The sequence below is a fragment of the Neomonachus schauinslandi genome, chromosome X (assembly GCF_002201575.2).
Source record: "Neomonachus schauinslandi chromosome X, ASM220157v2, whole genome shotgun sequence".
NCBI lineage: Eukaryota > Metazoa > Chordata > Mammalia > Carnivora > Phocidae > Neomonachus > Neomonachus schauinslandi.
This window is the reverse complement of record NC_058419.1, coordinates 108,490,883-108,508,971: the sequence shown is the minus strand read 5'-3', so window position 1 is coordinate 108,508,971 and position 18,089 is coordinate 108,490,883.

Sequence of the window (18,089 nt, the reverse complement as noted above, 5' to 3'; positions counted from 1 at the left end):
GTTATACGTCTTCAGGAGAAATGGAAAATACCAAATGTTCATGATGCTTGTTTTATTAAAATAACTGAAAAAACAAGATTGGCTTTTCATAAATAAAACTTCCCAATATTCAGATAGGAGCGTCCCTTAGGTGCTGAGGAAGAAGAAAGAGGCCAGTGTGGCTGGAGCAGAGTGGGGTGAGGAAGAGTGGAGAACAGGATGATGTCAGAATGAAATCAGGCATTCAGACTGTTGATGGTCCTGTGGGCCATTGTAAGAACTCTTGTCTTCACTCTGTGTGAAATGGGAAGCCAGTGGAGGCTTTTGAGCAGAAAAGTGATAAGATCTGACTTGTGATTTCGAGGGCGATTCTGGCCGTGTTGAGAATGGACTGTGGATGGACAAGGGAAGAAGCAGGAAGACCAGTCAGGAGGCTGTTGCAGTCATCCAGGTGATAGAGCATGGTGGCCATGTCCAGGAGAGTCGCAGGGGAAGTAGTGACCAAAGGATCAATAACAAAATTTAAGAAAAAAACTCCTTCATAATCTTGCTACCTGAAAATTTCCAATTATTTCTTTTGTATGTGTCCTTTTCCATATTGCTCCCTGGCTCCATGCATGATTACATGGTGTAATTTTAGAGCATAAAGATTTTGCATGGTTTTTCATTTAATAGTATTGGCAGGTATCCATGATGCTTCATGATTTTCCATTTTAATGGTGGTGTAATATTCTTTAGAGTTTCTCTGGCATATTTTATTGTCATTTCTTTATTGTTAGAAATTTATTATTGATTTCATTTTTAACTATTGTAAATAATACAGAGATAAATAACGTGTAGAGTTTTTTCCTTTTTTCTTGATTTTTCCTTAGAATTAATACTTCAGAGTGAATTTACTTGATCAAAGGGGACCTGTATAAGCTTTCAAAATATAATGACAAATTGCTTAGTAACAGGGTTGTATGTATGAGGTACATACATCATTTTACAACAGAACTGGATCAGAAAATGGTCCTGCCTTTTTCTGGTAGCTGTGTAAGCCAACAACTATAATATCAAGCATAATGAAGAATAATATGAGAAGGTGCCCCATTTAGTAATGTGATCAGCTCTAGGTGTTATTAATTTCAACTAAACTGATATTTTGCTCCTATCAAATATATGAAAGTGTGACTGGTTGTTTAATTTTACTAATTAGCTTTTTTTTTTTACTTCTCTTGATGTAAATTACCCACATATCAATGTCTTTTGTCTATTAAGCTCTTAAGATCTTGATTTTTTTTCTTTTCAGTTATATGAGATTTTTATTGCTTATTGTTTGTAGTTATTTGTTTAAATAGAAAAATTCTGCTATGCTCTGATTCTTTGTTCTTTTGCAACTAGTAGTGTTATTCTGTAAAGTAGCAGAGACAGGCCGAATGCTCTACTTCATACGATTTGCCTTGCTGGAATAAACTTTTACAAAGGAGTATTTAAAAAAGTTAACACAAATTTAGGAAGAATACAGTGTTAAATGCATATTAGTTAACTGAATAAATATTTATTGAACTATTGAACCACTTACTAGATACTGTTCTAGGCCTGGGAATACAATGATGAATAAGAGTTCTAGCTCCCGATTATTTAACAATTTAAAAAATTATTTTACAATTCACAGGGAAAGTAGATATGTAAATAACAATTTCAACAATGTAATATATCATAGAATAGAGGTGAATGCAGGGTTCTTTGGGAACAGGACTGGATAAAACTATTTATAGAGCTCAGCGATGAAATAATTACAATGCCCTCAGCTGTGAAATCAAAATAATAATAAGAAAAGAATAAGGCAGACAACTCAATAGGAAATTGAGCAGATGACAAACTTGTTCACGAAAGAGGATATCCAAATTTCCAACAAATATATGAAAAGTCATTAAGGAAATGCAAATTAAAACCACAATGTGATTCATTTATATACCCCTCTCTGTAGGGTGGCTAAAATAAAAAAGGATTTAGAAAAGCAGAACTCTCATATACTGCTGATAAGATTATAAATTGACACAGCCACTTTGAGAAACGATTAGGCCGTATCTTCCAAAGCTAAATAGACGTATATCCCGTGACCCAGCAACTCCACCTCTAGGTTTTAAGCTGACATCTTAGTAGATGGAAAATGGTCGAATATTGGCAATTTCATCTTGTTCAACCTAATGTATATCCAGTAGAGGGGAACACATATGTTCACCAAAAGACATGTAGAAGAATGTTCATAGAAGTACTCTTTGTAATAATCCCAAACTGGAAGCTATGCAGATGTCCATCAATGGTGTAACCAGTAAGTAACTGAATATTAGTCTACAATAACAAGAATGAACAAACAAGTACGTACAAAGGAGTGGTCATCAGAAACATAATATTGAACAAAAGAAGCTAAACACAAAAGAAGACATACTTTATGATTCCATTTATTTGAAACATAAAAATATGTAAAACTAGCCTGTGCTAAGTCAAGGGAATTGGTTGCCCTTTGAGGGTTAGTGACTAGAAGTTCCCAGAATGGGGCTTTTGAGGTATTGGTAATATTAGGTTTCTTGATCTGGATGCTATTTATGTTAATGATTTGTGTACTTTTATATATGTATACTTCACTATAAAAGTAACAGTAAAAGGGTACCTGGGTGGCTCAGTCGGGTAAGTGTCTTTCATCAGCTTAGGTCATGATCCCGGGGGTCCTAGGATTGAACCCTGCGTAGGGCTCCCTGCCCAGTGGGGAGTCTGTGTCTCCCTCTCCCTCTGCCCCTTCCCTCCCTGCTTGTGCACTCTCTCTCACCCTCTCTTTCTCTCAAATAAATAAATAAAATGTTAAAAAAATAACAGTAAAATACATACAGGGAAGTTCACACAAGTTTGGAGTTTTTCCCCATGATAACTACTTTGATTTTTTGAGGGAAATAATATTAAACTCCTTCAAAATCTTTTCTCCGCCCATTTTTTGAACTCTTCTTTTGCTGGTACTCTTGGGTAATTCTGTATTTGTTATTGGAATACAGGCAAGACACTAGACCGGGTATGGGATCTCTCTGGGAAGCCTTCTTGGAAGAGATAAGGCTGGACTTGATTTTTTGTAGCATCCACCAGAGACGGGGAGCAAGCAAAGAGCAGAGAGCTCCAGGCAGAAAGGCCAGGCTGCTAGAAAGCATGAAGATGTGGTGGGGGAAAATAGAACCCATTGGGAGGGGCTGGAAATGGCTTGCTAGAGCTAGAGCTTGAAGAGTGGCCAAGGAGGGGTTAGTGATAAACAAAATAGCTTGGCAGAGGCCAGATGGAGAAGGGCCTTGGAGGGTTATGCTGCTGAGTTTGGATTTGATCCGGTAGGCATTTGGAAGCCACTTAACAATTTAAATCCAACCAGTGACACAAATGGATTTCTGTTTAATGAAGAGTAAGCTGGTGGTGGTATGGAGAACACTTGGCAAGGGATAAGACTAAAACCTGGGGTAGCAGTTAAGAGGCCATTGCAGTAATCTGCAGGAGATAGGACATGCTGGTGGCATGGGATGGAGAGGTGGGAGAATTCTTCTGACTGGACTTGGTAATAGATGGGTTTGGAATCTACATGTAGGCATGGTGCTTTATTTTTTCATAAAAATATGGTAGAACCTTTAATTTGGTAAATGATGAAACACATCTAGCCTTCTTCCTGTCTTTCTTTTTCCCCTTAACACCGTTCTATGGTTGCGTAGGTCAAAGGACACTGCCGTGACAAACAAGAGAAAGCTTGTCAACTACTTCCCATTGCTTCTTAGAATGAACACTCATTGGGACACCTGGGTGGCTCAGTTGGTTAAGCATCTGCCTTCGGCTCAGGTCATGATCCTCGGGGCTTTGGGGTCGAGCCCCGAGTTGGGCTCCATGCTCAGCAGGGAGTCTGCTGGAGATTCTCTGCTCTCCTTCTACCCACTTGTGCACTCTCTCTATCAAATAAATAAATCTTTAAATGAACACTCAGTGACACATTTCATATTTTTTCATTGGAGGATCATGTGGGTCATCTGCACTAGCGTGCACAACTTTTGGTTTGGCCAAATGAGTCAGTAGAGAGGGAAAAGGTAATTGACTTGAGAAGCCTTCTGTTAATGCTGTTCTAGAACTAGAGAACATGTGGTACCTACATACATTGTCATGTACTATTGTAAAAACAATCTATGCATGTGTTTGTATGATTGTAGAGGTGCAAAATATGAATCAACATACACATATATAAATACGCACACACACATATACACACAGACTAGAAACTCATGTAAGTATGTGATACCCCTGAGATTTTAGATACAGAGATTATCTAGGTATAGAAGAATAATGTAAGTTTTAATTTAATTTTCCCTCTTTTTTAAGGGTGATGTTTGGGTGGGAGAGGATCTGGGTGATATTTTCCTTTAATTACCTCACTGTACTTCCTTCCTTTCAATTTTGGTTTTTACAAATGGCAACACTGTATTAATCCCTTCTAATTAAAACCCAGCCATGCAATCCTTCAGTTAAAGAAACAATTTTTAGTCTGCCTAGGATATGATTTGGTCCGAAATGGCCTTGATCGCTTTTGGAATTATCATCACTGCAGTGCTCTGGGGGCCACTGGGGTGACGGCTTGATTTTATTCTAAAATATCAGGAATTGGCCAAGAGCCTTTGCTCTGGAGAAGGGTTCAGAACTTTTCCACGGGGGCCTAAAGAGAGTGCGAAAATTTCTATTCCTACACTAAAGAGGGGAGTTAAGGAACGGACAAGAAAAGGCCCCTTCACCTTCTGGCTGCCAGAGGAGCCATGCTATTCTTCACCATCTCCTGCGAAGGGAATTACACAGAAGCCCTGTGAAACCCATTTCTGCATTTGTCCAAGAAGTCCTTTGACCTTCTGTAACTCCCTCGTGCTATAACTAAGCCCTTGGTCTGCTCTTGGCCAGATGGAAGGACAGCCAGGCTTCCTCTCTCCAGCAGAGCCCTTTCTGTACTATCTCGTCATCGTGCCACCCTCCTTCCCTTTCTCCACCCTGGAAGTGTTCATCTTGAGCTTCTTCCTTGTCATTCTCCTTGTCATTTCTATAATCCTGTCCCTTTTAACTCTTGCCAAACACCATTCAGAGCTAGACCTAGTACTGTGCAAACCCCCCAGCTGACCTTGCTCTCTGATCCATCACGGGGGGGGGGGGGAATGGAGAGTTACAGAGAGTCTGCGAAAGCAGCAGAGGGAGTTGAGGCAGGTGCCTCTTACCCACAGCTGTGGAGTAAAGCCAAGTACAGCTGAGTCATGGGCCAGAAGGCCAAGATGTCAGTACAAAAGCAAGGCCCCCAATCCCAGGTAACATCCTCACAAAAACAAAGCCAACTCCAAAGGCCTTGATGGTCCAGGAGTCCAGGGAGAATCCAGCAGAATTGCTCAGTGAAGGGAGCAGTCTGGACATGGGCCTGGGTAATGAGTGGGCAGCTATAGCCTTTAAAATAAATTCATCTTACTGTCACGGGGTGGGGAGGAGCAGGCACCTCCCAAATAGCTGATGAATTGATCAGTAGTAAGTTCAGGATACTGTTCTTGTTACCTTTTCAGACTAAGACAGAATTCTCCCATGTCACTAAACATAGACCTCAGACCTTCTGGTGGACTAGGACCCAACTTGGGAGGATGTTGAATAAGTATATGTGCTTCAGGCTAATTGGGTCTTCCCTAATTGGACCACGTGATAGTCTTTTGGACTTGAGAACTTCAAGTCCTCTGTTTCCCTTCTCTCCATTGCCTGTTCCCATGAAATTAGTCACCAAACTGTGGCCTTTCAATGTCGCCCTTATGTTTGTTCCTTTTGCCTTCTATTTCCCCACTCTGACCTGAACAATCTCAGTTCTGAACTGTAACTTGCTTCCTAGTAAGACTTTCTGATGCCTCTTCCAGTTTGCCAATCTACATGATGCTCTGCTCCCTTTCTTTTAGATCTTTACTCGATTCCGAATTGCCTATAGAGATAAGTTTATACCCCTCGTTTGTCCATCCAAACCCGCTACCATTTGGCGCTAAACTACCTTTCCCAACTGTATCTCCCACTGCTTCCTTATATGAGCCCTCTATTGAGTTGAACATCTTGCCCTTGAACACATGGACTCTCCACATCTGTCTTTGTCTATTCTGTTCCCTTGGCTTGGAAGGCCAGTTAAATTCGATCTTTAAAGATGCAGATCCAGTCTTAGTTCATCCAAAATCCTTTTGATGAGAAGTTTTCTACGTACCCAGAACTCTTAGAGCACTTTCTATTTCCCTAGTTAAAAAGAAAACCACAGGCCCCAAATGGTATCACTTATGTTAAGGCCCCAGGTCAGTAAAGCAAGACTCAATGCCTAACCTAACTGCAGTTTCAAGCCCCTAAGAATGTCACCTTTAACCAGTCAGCATGGGAATTTCCTAGTCAGCACTAGGAACTTTACTGATAGGCCCCTTCAGTTCCCCTTAGGAGGGCAACCTTGCCTAAAACAATGGATTCTTTGCTAATAAATTCTTTTTCCCCCATTCCCTCTCTACCTTTAAAAACCTTTCCTTTTATGTAGTCCTTTGAAGCTCCCCCTACTGGCTAGGTGGGATGCTGCCCAATTCACAAATCAATTACTGTATGGTGATAACATAACATACTAAAATTAAAAAAAAAATAAAGGCACTTAGATCTTTAAAATTGACTTGGTTGAATTTTTGTTATTTACCACCCTCATCCAACTCTCTACTGTACTGGGCTATTGGCTTTCATATCTGTGTATTAACTTCCTTGTCTAGAGTTTTAAATACTTTGATGGCAAAAAGTAGGCTTTTAGCAGTAAGGATACCACTCTAAATAGTTTAGCGCTGTCCCGAAGGTCTGGACTCTGCTGTGGATTCAGTGTAGTTATAATGCTCCAGTGCAGTCATTCTCAATATTTTTCAAAGATGAGGGTCTCTTTGTTTTCCTGTTCACTGTCAACAGTTTTTTTTAATCTCCCACACGTGTGTCATGATTCATCGATTGAAATTGTAAAAAACCATAATGACCAGAAGCTTTTATGAATTTGATAATGCTTTACAATGAAGTTTCATTTAAGTATGCAATGCCCACGTGTATTTGAAAATTGGTAGCATAGTATTCGTAAGATGTTTTTATTTATTTGGTCTACAGATCATTCTTAGTGAGCTTGTGATTTTGCTGACCCTTGAAATAATGTTGACTCCCCCCGTGTCCTACTGCCCCATTATTTGGGCATATCATTACTATTTTCACCTCTTAGGGCTCTCGTGAGGATTCAGTGAAAACACCATATATTAGGTGCATGAGATAGTGCTTGACATTTAAGTGATTTCCATCTTGCTTTCCCTTTCCCATGTTACCATCAGCCAATTTTGAACATGGGGACATTCTGGGATCTTCTGGGTAGTTTGGTTCAGATGGGACAGAGTTTAGGGGAGTGAATAGGCGGCAGGAAGCCCGCGTCTCTGAGAGGGTGGGTGAGAAGGCATGAAAGACCACCTACAGGGCGCCTGGGTGGCTCAGTTGGTTAAGCGACTGCCTTCGGCTCAGGTCATGATCCTGGAGTCCCGGGATCGAGTCCCACATTGGGCTCCCTGCTCAGCAGGGAGTCTGCTTCTCCCTCTGACCCTCCTCCCTCTCATGCTCTCTGTCTCTCATTCTCTCTCTCGCAAATTAAAAAAAAAAAAAAAAGACCACCTACAGCAACGGTTCTCCAACATTTTTTTACTCTCAGGATTCCTCTCCCCTCTTAAATATTATTGAGGACCCCAAGGAACTTTTGTTTATGTGCAGTGTATCTATTGAGAAACTTTAAAATCTTTATTATTTCAGTTTAAAATAACAATAATGAACCATTACACATGAGCATAAACAACACATTTTTGTGAAAAATCTATTTTCCCAAAGAAAAAACATTAGTGAGAAGAGCAGCATTGTTTTAAATGTTTGCAAATCTCTTCAATGTCTAGTTTAATAGAAGACAGCTGGATTCTCATACCTCCTTCTGCATTTAATCTATTTTTTAAAAAGATTTATTTATTTATTTGAGAGAGAGAGAGAGAGAGAGCAGGGGGAGGGGCAGAGGGAGAAGTAGACTCCCCGCTGAGTGCAAAGCCTGATGAGGGGCTGGATCCCAGGACCCTAAGGTCATAACCTGGGCCAAAATCAAAAGTTGGACCCTTAACTGACTGAGCTACCCAGGTGCCCCAGCATTTAATCTTTTGTGATACTTGGTTTGGTGAAATACAGGAAGAAAATCCCAGGCTCATACAGATGTAGTGTTGGAAAGTGGGTGAGTATTAGAACAGCCTTTCAGGTTGTTGTGCATATTGTTCTTTGAAACTAAAACAAAACTCAACAAGTGGTAGTTTCCTCAAGCTTAGTTGCAATAAGGTATCTGAAACATATCAGTGAGTTTTCATACTCTGTTACATTGAAATCTGCTACTGTCTTGATTTTAAATGGGTCTTTTAATCATGCATGATTTTATAATATCAGCCATTGGTCACTTGGAAAATAGTGGTTCACTGAGTTATGCAGAACTTTCAAATTTTGACACATTTCATTTTGCAATTCCAAAAAATTAAGTTCAATATTCATCACCACTGATCTCATCAGGTAAGTCTTTATTTAGTACTGGAAAGGTGTCAGGATCGTGGTAGCAGATAGATGATTTTAGAAACTCTAATTTTCATTCAAAAGATTACATTTTAATATTGGCAACAAATTGTCAGTTATTTTTCTTGAAGCGACAGGCTAATTTTGGTCATTTTTGAGAAAATGTCTGCCAGATACTCAAGTTTGAATGGCCATAGTTTGTCAGTTGTTCTTTCAAGTGAAAACAGTGTTCCAGAAAAAAAGCAGTTCACCTTCCAACTCAAATGAGGGCATAAATACTTTTCCTTGAGACAGCTGTTAAACATGCAGCAAAAGTTCTTCGTGTGTACTTTCCATTTGGTCGCACGAAATAGGAAGAAGACAGGTACACAAGGGTTGAGATTTATTAACATTAATAGTTTATTGAGCTTAATCAGGGACGTTCTCAAGTGAAACTGGCATTTTCTCTTTACTGGGCGACAGTAAAAAATACAGAGATTACTTGTATAGTTTGGGGCCATTGCCTTGCTTCATGCTAACATGCCAGCTCTTTTATCCACCATCGCTTTTTGCATCCTCATGGCCAATGTCAAATGGTAGAAGAGGCAAACAATGCTTTCGTATTATTATGAAAATAGTTTTGACCTCGAGGACCTTCAGAAAGGGCCTTGGCAATCCCTAGGGGTCTGTGGACCACATTTTGAGAACCACTGCTGTCAACTTGTGCCAAGGGCCAGCCCTCCCTGCCAGGATGTAAAATAGATACATTTGGGACGGGAGCTGAGGTCTTTTTCACACAGGGCAAATTTGCCTTGCTTTTTGGAACCCGAGATGGACTTTTTATTTCTTTGCAGAACTGAAGGCATCTGGCTTGGGAGCAGGATTATTCTCCACTCACCTTTAAACTGCCTCGGCTATTACTAAGTCTCTGGCAGTGATACGTTGATTATGTGAATTTAAAGCCCACAGGAGCCAGAGGAATGACAGATCAGATTCCCTTAAACAAGAAATAAAATCCAGGAGCCTGGCAGCGGGACATACGGCTCTCGCTCCCGCCGACCTTTGGTGTCACTCTGGTAGAATGACTGCTTCTGGGCCAGATGGCAAGTGGTTTACACGGAGATGGCTCCACCTGTTTCCTAGCAGTAATTGTGCACGTTGTTGCTCTTGCCTTGTGCAGTCCATAATTCTTTGTTGTCAGCCTCATTCAGATTTCTTTGGAGGCAGCCGAATTCTAACAGGCCTCCATGAGTCCAAACAGTTTTATTTATTTATTTATTTTTAAAAATTTTTTATTTATTTATTTGACAGAGAGACAGTGAGAGAGGGAACACAAGCAGGGGGAGTGGGAGAGGGAGAAGCAGGCTTCCCGCTGAGCAGGGAGCCCAATGTGGGGCTCGATCCCAGGACCCTGGGATCATGACCTGAGCTGAAGGTAGATGCTTAACGACTGAGCCACCCAGGCACCCTGCCAAGGGATTTTTAAAAAAAGATTTTATTTATTTATTTGACAGAGAGAGATAGCAGAGCAGGAACACAAGCAGGGGAGTGGGAGAGGGAGAAGCAGGCTTCCTGCCGAGCAGGGAACCTGATGCGGGGCTCGATCCCAGGACCCTGGGATCATGACCTGAGCCGAAGGCAGATGCTTAACGACTGAGCTACCCAGGCGCCCCGAGTCCAAACAATTTTAAATGGTCCACTTTCTTTGAAATCTCCGAGCCCAATCACTGTTACAGGCTGACAGACACTGAATTTCTCTTTTGTCAATCAAATGGAAGTCTGGCAACTTTTAAGAGCACCGAGATTGAAGGACAGAGTCTCTGTGCCCTAAAGGAGACCCATTTAACTTTTTGTTTAAAGGCACTAAATACGGATCAGTTTGTAAAGGCAGCTTTTCAAGTGTAGCAAGATAGCTTCTTAAATCTGATGGGCATAAATGGAAGGTCAATACCCTTTATCTTATCAACAATTTCACCAAATAATATTTATTACGGACTTTCAGATCCAGCTTCTCAGCTATAAACAAACAGATACTCAAAACAGAGCTGTTTGGAAGTGTTGAACCAGAGCAGCTCTGGGTGTGAAATGTCTAGATTAGAAGTTAACATTGCCCATCTGTGGTAAAGCATGCTTTCATGACTCAAAGGCTGAACTTAGAGAATGGATTTCTAAAATAATTTGAAGTAGACGCAATAAGCAACAAAAGCAAATTGAGCCAAGTAGGGAAGAGAGCTGGCTTTTTTCATTCAGGGTTAAAGTGTCAGGACAGAATTGTGTCATCTGAGAAATGTCTCCATTTAGACACAGAAACACTGGTTCTAGGAAAGAAGAGGAAATAAGTTATGGACATTATGTTTGACAGATTTTTTTCTCTTTGTATTCACGGTATTTGAATTATGTGCACATTGCTAAAAAATAAAAAAGAATACCGAACCCTCATAAAGAGCCTGGCGAGCAAGTAGTTGTACTTATAAAGCAGGAACAAGTGTATATGTCTTAATGCTGTACGTTTTAGTTTTGGCTCAGAATTCTGGTTCATTGCTTACCATAGGGGCAGAATATCCATACTGTTGTAAGAACCACTTTGACTTATGAAAAAGTACATCTTTTTTTAAAAGCCAAAATAATTTCAAATTATCTAAAATTCTAATCTGCCTGTAACGGGAGGCCTGGTTTGAGAGAATCCGGTACACTGAGCTTAGTGTTTTTTGGGGAGGTGAGGTGTGTTTGGAGACTCCATGAGGTAGGCTCATAAGGAAGTTACTTGCATGAAGGATCACATTGCCTCCTGGGAGTGAATGAATCCTAAGAGAGTCCCCCATTGCTGGAATGCCAAGAAAGTTCAAGAACTAGGGGAAAGTGTGAGAGGCGAGTGGCATTGTATATTCAGATTTAAACCAGCTACCATGAGCTTGCTTGCACTGCCTGAGTCCTTGCGGCGCAAGGGGGCAGGGGTGGCAATAATTAAGAGCAAGTGAGAAAGACGGTTTCTGAAAAATCTCTTTATGACTTCAGGGACAGTAAGTCTGAAGTGCTTTGTAGCCCATGTAATAGAGTGAAAGAAAGGAGGGCAATGAAGTCCATTTATCTTCTTGGACTTAGCAGCACCTTCAATGAGTACTGTTTCTTTGCTGGGAAAGCAGTGACTTTGGGCATGGCTGGGCGCTGGTGCTTTTGGTGGCTCTCTGGGCATTGCTGTGTTTCCACCATTGGTGTAGCCAAGAATCTGAACAAGCCAGAGCCAGAGAAAAGAGAATGGTGGCTGAGTACTGAAACCAGTGTGATTACCTGTCATTGTGTTAAACAGTGATAGGACTGGGGATAGTTTTCTGGTACTATGTTAAATAATTCTGAGAATAAGCAAACTTAACTATTTGTTCCAGGAAATACTTCTTCCTGGAAGATAAATTTGTAAGCCAACTGAAGGGGTTTACTTAACAAGAATAGCATATACCCTATAAATAGTTGCTTCTCTGTTCACAGCTCCCTGCGTTTACCAATCTGTAGCTGTCGTATTATCAAATCTGCGCAATCCACCCTGCAAGACCTATCCTAAGATTACCCAGCCCGGTCCCTAAAATCACACCCTGCTACCCCACTTTCGACACAGTAGATTCTGTTAAGGGAGTGTTCTCCAGTACTGCAGTAAGTCTTAAAAAACTTGGCTTTGATTGATCAATTTTTTGTGTGTTTTCTGGGGAGACTTGATAGTGAACAAAGCCAAAAGGCTGAATGTCTGCACATTCAGGAGAGACCCTCTGAGGTGTAGGAGAGCCACAATTATGGGTGGGGGTAGAGCCAAATAAATATGGTTTGTTATTCTTTTTTGTAGTCCAGTTTCTGCCTGCAGGAAGGTGAGACCTGGAGAAATTTGGCCTACACACCCATAATCATTTTTAAAGAAAGAGCAGCAAATGTCTAGCCCTGTGAAATTACCATGTTCACTACTTCCACATAATACTTCCTTGAGAAGATAAATACCTTCCTCCAGACAAAGGTGATTTTAAATTCATTGTATCATGACAAAATCTTAGAGCTGTGTATGTATATATGTATGTATGTACATATAGATGGACACAAACACACACACCATCAAAGGATTTAAGGCAGTTTACAGAAATGCATTCAGATAAAAATAAGTAAGACTGTCTAGAAGGCAATGGTCTATGCGATCTGCTGGGAGCTTCTACTTTTGGTTACTACTCACTCCCCTTCCCCATTCCCATCAGTCTATTTCCACAGTTAGAGGCCATTTTCTCTTGTGGCTCATGAAGAATCACTTAGCAATCTCAACAACTCAACTAAAGCTCTTTCTTCCCCTGTCCAGCCTGTGCCTGAATCCTTCACTGAGTAGTGAGGTAGGGCAGGAGAGAGAAGAAGAAAGACCCTGGGGGTCCAAGCTGCATGGGTCAGAAGAGAGCGAGTCTTTGGCTCCCACTCCCAGGTGCAGTTTGAGCTGAAATGTGCATTCCACGGCCACTGATGATGGGTTACCAGGCACAGAGAGTTCTGGATCAGCAGGTGGCCTTGATGTTTGCAGACGAATGCCTTTAAAGCTCATTTCCAAGCATGTGAGCAAAGCCAAATTTGTGTCTCAAATTGCAAGGATTATGAATGGGATGTCTGTTGGTGAAGAAGAATTTGAATATAACAAAGAAGGGCGGCGTGACTGTAGAGGAGGGGAACTGTTGGGAAAAAAGAAAAAAATTCCCAAATGCCTTTGGGAGGACTATAAGATGAACATCATAGGGGAAAAGGATGATTCGCCAGTGTATTTCTGTGACAAATGTGATTTGCCTTTTCAAATTTATGGGCCAGTGATTCCGTGCAAATATGTCTTTTGCTATGACTGTGCTAATTTATATGACGAAAATGAAGATAAGATGCATCCAGGCTGTAGTATTCCTGTAGTGTTCATTGGGGAGCGTATACGAGGTTCCATCCTCATGGGTAGCACCGTCCAAGGATGCAGGCAAACATATTTGTCTGAAAAAGCCTTACGAGCTCATATCAACCACCACCATAAGAAAACTGAAAAACTTAACTGTGCTCCACCTGAAAAGGTTCATCGTCATATTGCTTCACCAACAGCTGACATCCATGCAGTGCTCCTAGACAAGGACCATATGAGCCATATCCCATCAGAGCAGCACATCGTGATGTCACCACCTCCTATGCGACATGTGCTGCAGGAGGATCTATGAGCTCCTTCAGCAATTGTCTCCACCCCCCACGTCCTTCATTCCATCAAGAAACCATTAGTATTTCAATAAGAGAACACAGCAGTTTGATCATCATCCCTATTCAGGATGACTCAAATTCTGGTGCTAAAGAACCCTCTCCACCTGCTCCAGCACCTGCTTATCATCATCCTGAATATCGAAGTCAATCAGTGGAATGGCACCCTCATCCAATTATACCTCTAAAGCATGTGCACCCCCTCTGCCGCCCGCCCCCTGTCTCCTCCACCACCACTAAGCCAGCCAACGTCATAGCTCTCTAGGATTCAGGTACTCCTCGCTTGGTTTGTAGTCAGGTGCCACCTCCACCCATGACTTCTGATCTATCACCATTAACTTCTTCCCCTGGATATATTATTGCTCAGGTGCTACCTTAGATGAATTCTCCTCTGCCAGGATGTCCTCTTTCTCAAAATGGTGGCCCACCTGTAAGTGGATTCCCTTTTAACCATCATAATCGTTAAGTCTTTATCCCAGTTCACTGAAGAACAAGAAACTCTGAGCCTTCCATTTACACAACCACATGGAACAAATCCTGGTATATGGCCTATGTCAAAGGGATTTTTACCTCCTTTTACCAATGCAAGGTTCACTTTCTCCAACCCCACTTCCTAGATCTCATTATTCAGATCAGACAAGAGGATGTAGATCATATTAACAATGATAATAGTATTTTGAACTGAAGAGCTGATGAAAAAACCTTAAATCTAGTTAACTTTTTAATTAAACTTTGTTTTGGGAAGGAAAATTACCTCTTAAAAACACTTAGGGGGCACCTGGCTGGCTCAGTTCATAGAGCATGTGACTCTTGATCTTGGGGTCCTGAGTTCAAGCCCCACATTGGGCGTAGAGCTCACTAGCAAACAAAGAACACTTAGGATCTTGTCTCTTAAAATGGTTTTAAACCTTGATTTCAGGATTTATTTCAAGTTCTATACTGTGGTATGTATAAATGACTCAGTTGAGCACACCTATATTTTACAATTTTGTTCCCTCAGCATTATAAATGGACTCGGAGGTGATCTTTTGTAATGTGAGTTTGCATCATTCTACTTCGAAAACTATTATTTCTGTTTAGGGTTTTTTTGTGATCTATTTTGTGAACCTATGTAAAAGGATTGAATTTCAGTATGGTTGTAAAAATGCAATGTATTTGTGAATTTAAGCACAGTCACGTACTGATATTTTGAAAACCATGTTTTACCACTAATTTCCCAAAGAATAGTGAAACCCCTATAAGTACAAATCTAGAATATATGTAAGACAGATTGCTAAATGGTAGGGAATTATTTCACATGTTAGGCACTGAAATTTTGAGGTATAATAAGTATATAATGCATTTCATTTGGATGCCTTTCCATTTTTAGGCAGCCCCCAAAGCACCAAAATACATTGGAATTGCAGTACTATGATAGATTTATGTTTGTAATGTTAAAAGGCATTACTAAATCATTTGGAAAGATATGGGCAAAGTAGTTGACTCTGTAGGCTCCAAGCTGGTGGGGATGCTGTTACTTGTTAATAATGTTTTTTCAGAATGGTTGGAATCACATAATGCATCTCACTTATTAGTCTTAAGTAACATTATATTCTAGCACTGTTTAAATGGCGTTATTTAGGTGAAGTGTGTGCTACTCTCATCATTGTCTTAAACTAGATATTTAGGGATAAATAGATATTATTTTTATGTATTTTTAAAGATTTTATTTGAGAGTGAGAGCACAAATGAGCAGGGGGAGGGTCAGAGGGAGAGGCAGAGGCAGAGAATCTCAAGCAGGCTCTGCGCTGAGCACCGAGCCCCAGGCGGGCTGATCCCACGACCCTGAGATCATGACCTGAGCCGAAACCAAGAGTCAGAACACTCAACCGACTGAGCCACCCAGGCACCCCCAGGGATAAATAGATTTTATTATAATTCCCCATTTCATGGTAGAGTTTGGGCTTGTTCTTATGGTTTTGTTGTTGTTGTTGTTGTTTATTGGGTTTTAAATTATAATTTAGATGCCATGGAGGAATTCCAATAAGGTATTAATGATACCTGTTCATATAGTCACAAACTCGCATTTGTTGGGTTTCTTTATTATGTGATAAGTGTTTTCCTTTAACTTGAGACAGAAAAATACTCTTTCTTATTTCTTTTATTGGTGAAGGATTCTAAACTTGGAACATTTTAGCATGAAATTACCAGTGAAAACTGCCAGAGGACTTTGTACTGGAGAAGAGAAAAGTGATGACTAAATTACATGAATTTCACTTTAAAATCGTTTTTTGCATTACAGGGACTTGTTATATTCCCGATAAGGTAACCACTTACACTTTATACAGAATTCATATGTATGAATTGACATTCTTAGGATATTATTGTATATCATTTGAATAAACATCTGTGGTTTTGCCTCCCCTAAATTGTGCATAATATAAACATGAAATGTGTAGTATGTGGATATAATTTATTAGACAGTTTGTAGTATATAAATTTAGAATGTATTTCTTTTTGGCAAAGGATAAACTGATGGCTAATATATCACCTTATGCCGTTGGATGCAGGCAAAGCAAGTTCTTTTTTTTTTGGCTGATCAGATGCAAACACATATCTGAGCTTAGAGCTGAAGTAAGAAATCATATAAACAGCCATTTTAACCTTGATCAGCCTAAAATAACTAATATATATATTTTTAAGTAAGCGATGTATCACAGCTAGCGGTTTGAGAGTCTAGCGTTAATGCAGTATTTCTAGTGAGAAAGCCTTGTTATTAAAAGCACAGAGTGCAATAGTGTGAACTGTTGGTAGTAAATGCTTCTTTTTTTAAAGATTTATTTATTTTTGAGAGAGAACGTGAGCAGGAGGAGGGGCAGAGTGAAAGGGAAAGAGAGAATCCTTGAGCAGACTGCCGGCTGAGCGGCAAAGCCCCACGCGGGGCTCGATCCCAGGACCCCGAGATCATGCATGACCTGTGCTGAAATCAAGAGTCGACCGCTTACCCGACTGAGCCACCCAGGCGCCCCGGTGGTAAATGCTTCTATCATATTATTGTAGGTATTTGGACTGGTACAAACTTGTTTCCCTTTTTTGCCCAAGTTCAGGAACTGCTAAAGCACTACTCTTAAGATACAATCCCATTATTTGTTTCTTGTAATAAGAAAATAGCCAAATTCACTTTACATCTTCTTAACTATCAATGAAGAGCTCTCCTGCTTTTATCTAAATTCACTGGGGTTGAAGGTGATAGGAAACCACTTAGATGATGTATTGGATGAAACATCAGTGTCGTGATAAAATTTCACAGGCTATAAGAGGTAGACTTTTAAAAGATGATTTATTTTCAGTTAGGTTTAGGAAATACAATGTTATGCAGCAGAGAAGATCAGATGAATGGCGTTAGGTGTCAACTCATTGAGGTATTGTTTGAATGACTTTGGTGGGTAGAAAGATACAATTAATGTTATTGCTTCTTTCTTTAAGGAAAACAATAATGTGAATTCTGCCTTATATTAGAGAATGCTTTGAAGCTATAATGGACATAAATCTAAATGAAATGTTTGTACAGTGCATTTTATTACTCTGAAAACTGCTTAGGTAGCAATTTAATTCTTAAAAACAACAAAATGGATGCATTGATACTGAAAAATAGTATGTATTAAAAAACCAGGGAAAGAGAAAATGAAGGTAGAATAAGTAGTAAAATTAAGCCCAGGTTAAATTTGGAGCCAAAAATATTTGAGCCAGAAAATGCTGCACATTGTTAATGATGGATGAAATGTGGTTAAAGAAAAGAAGCGGGATTAAAAACATGCACATTTCATGGAGAACATAAATCTGATAGTGAGCAAAAGCTCTTTCGTGGGTGCTCATAAAATGGCCAGTGTGTGATATAAGGCACTGATTCCCCATGCTGGCCGCACGAGAGAGTCTCTTGGAGAGTCAGCTAGAATAGCAGCCTTTGCCTTATTCCCACAAGATTCTGATTCAGTAGGTTTGTGGCATGGATCTGCCCTTTCAGTAAGTATTCGGGGTGAGTTGGGAGCAGCTACCTAACAAATTCAGTCCCTGGTCACCTGGTCCCCATTCTCGGCTGCCCACCCTCCTTTCTGTACTCAGTGACCAAGGCAATCATTTGAGAATGGAAATCGGTCCTCGGTAGCTTTGTATTGCCCTTCGCATCTGATTTCTTCTACATGACCATACGATTTGGCTCCTGTGAATTTCCAAGCTCTCCACCTGCCCTTCTTTCCTTACTCCCTCTCGTCTAACCA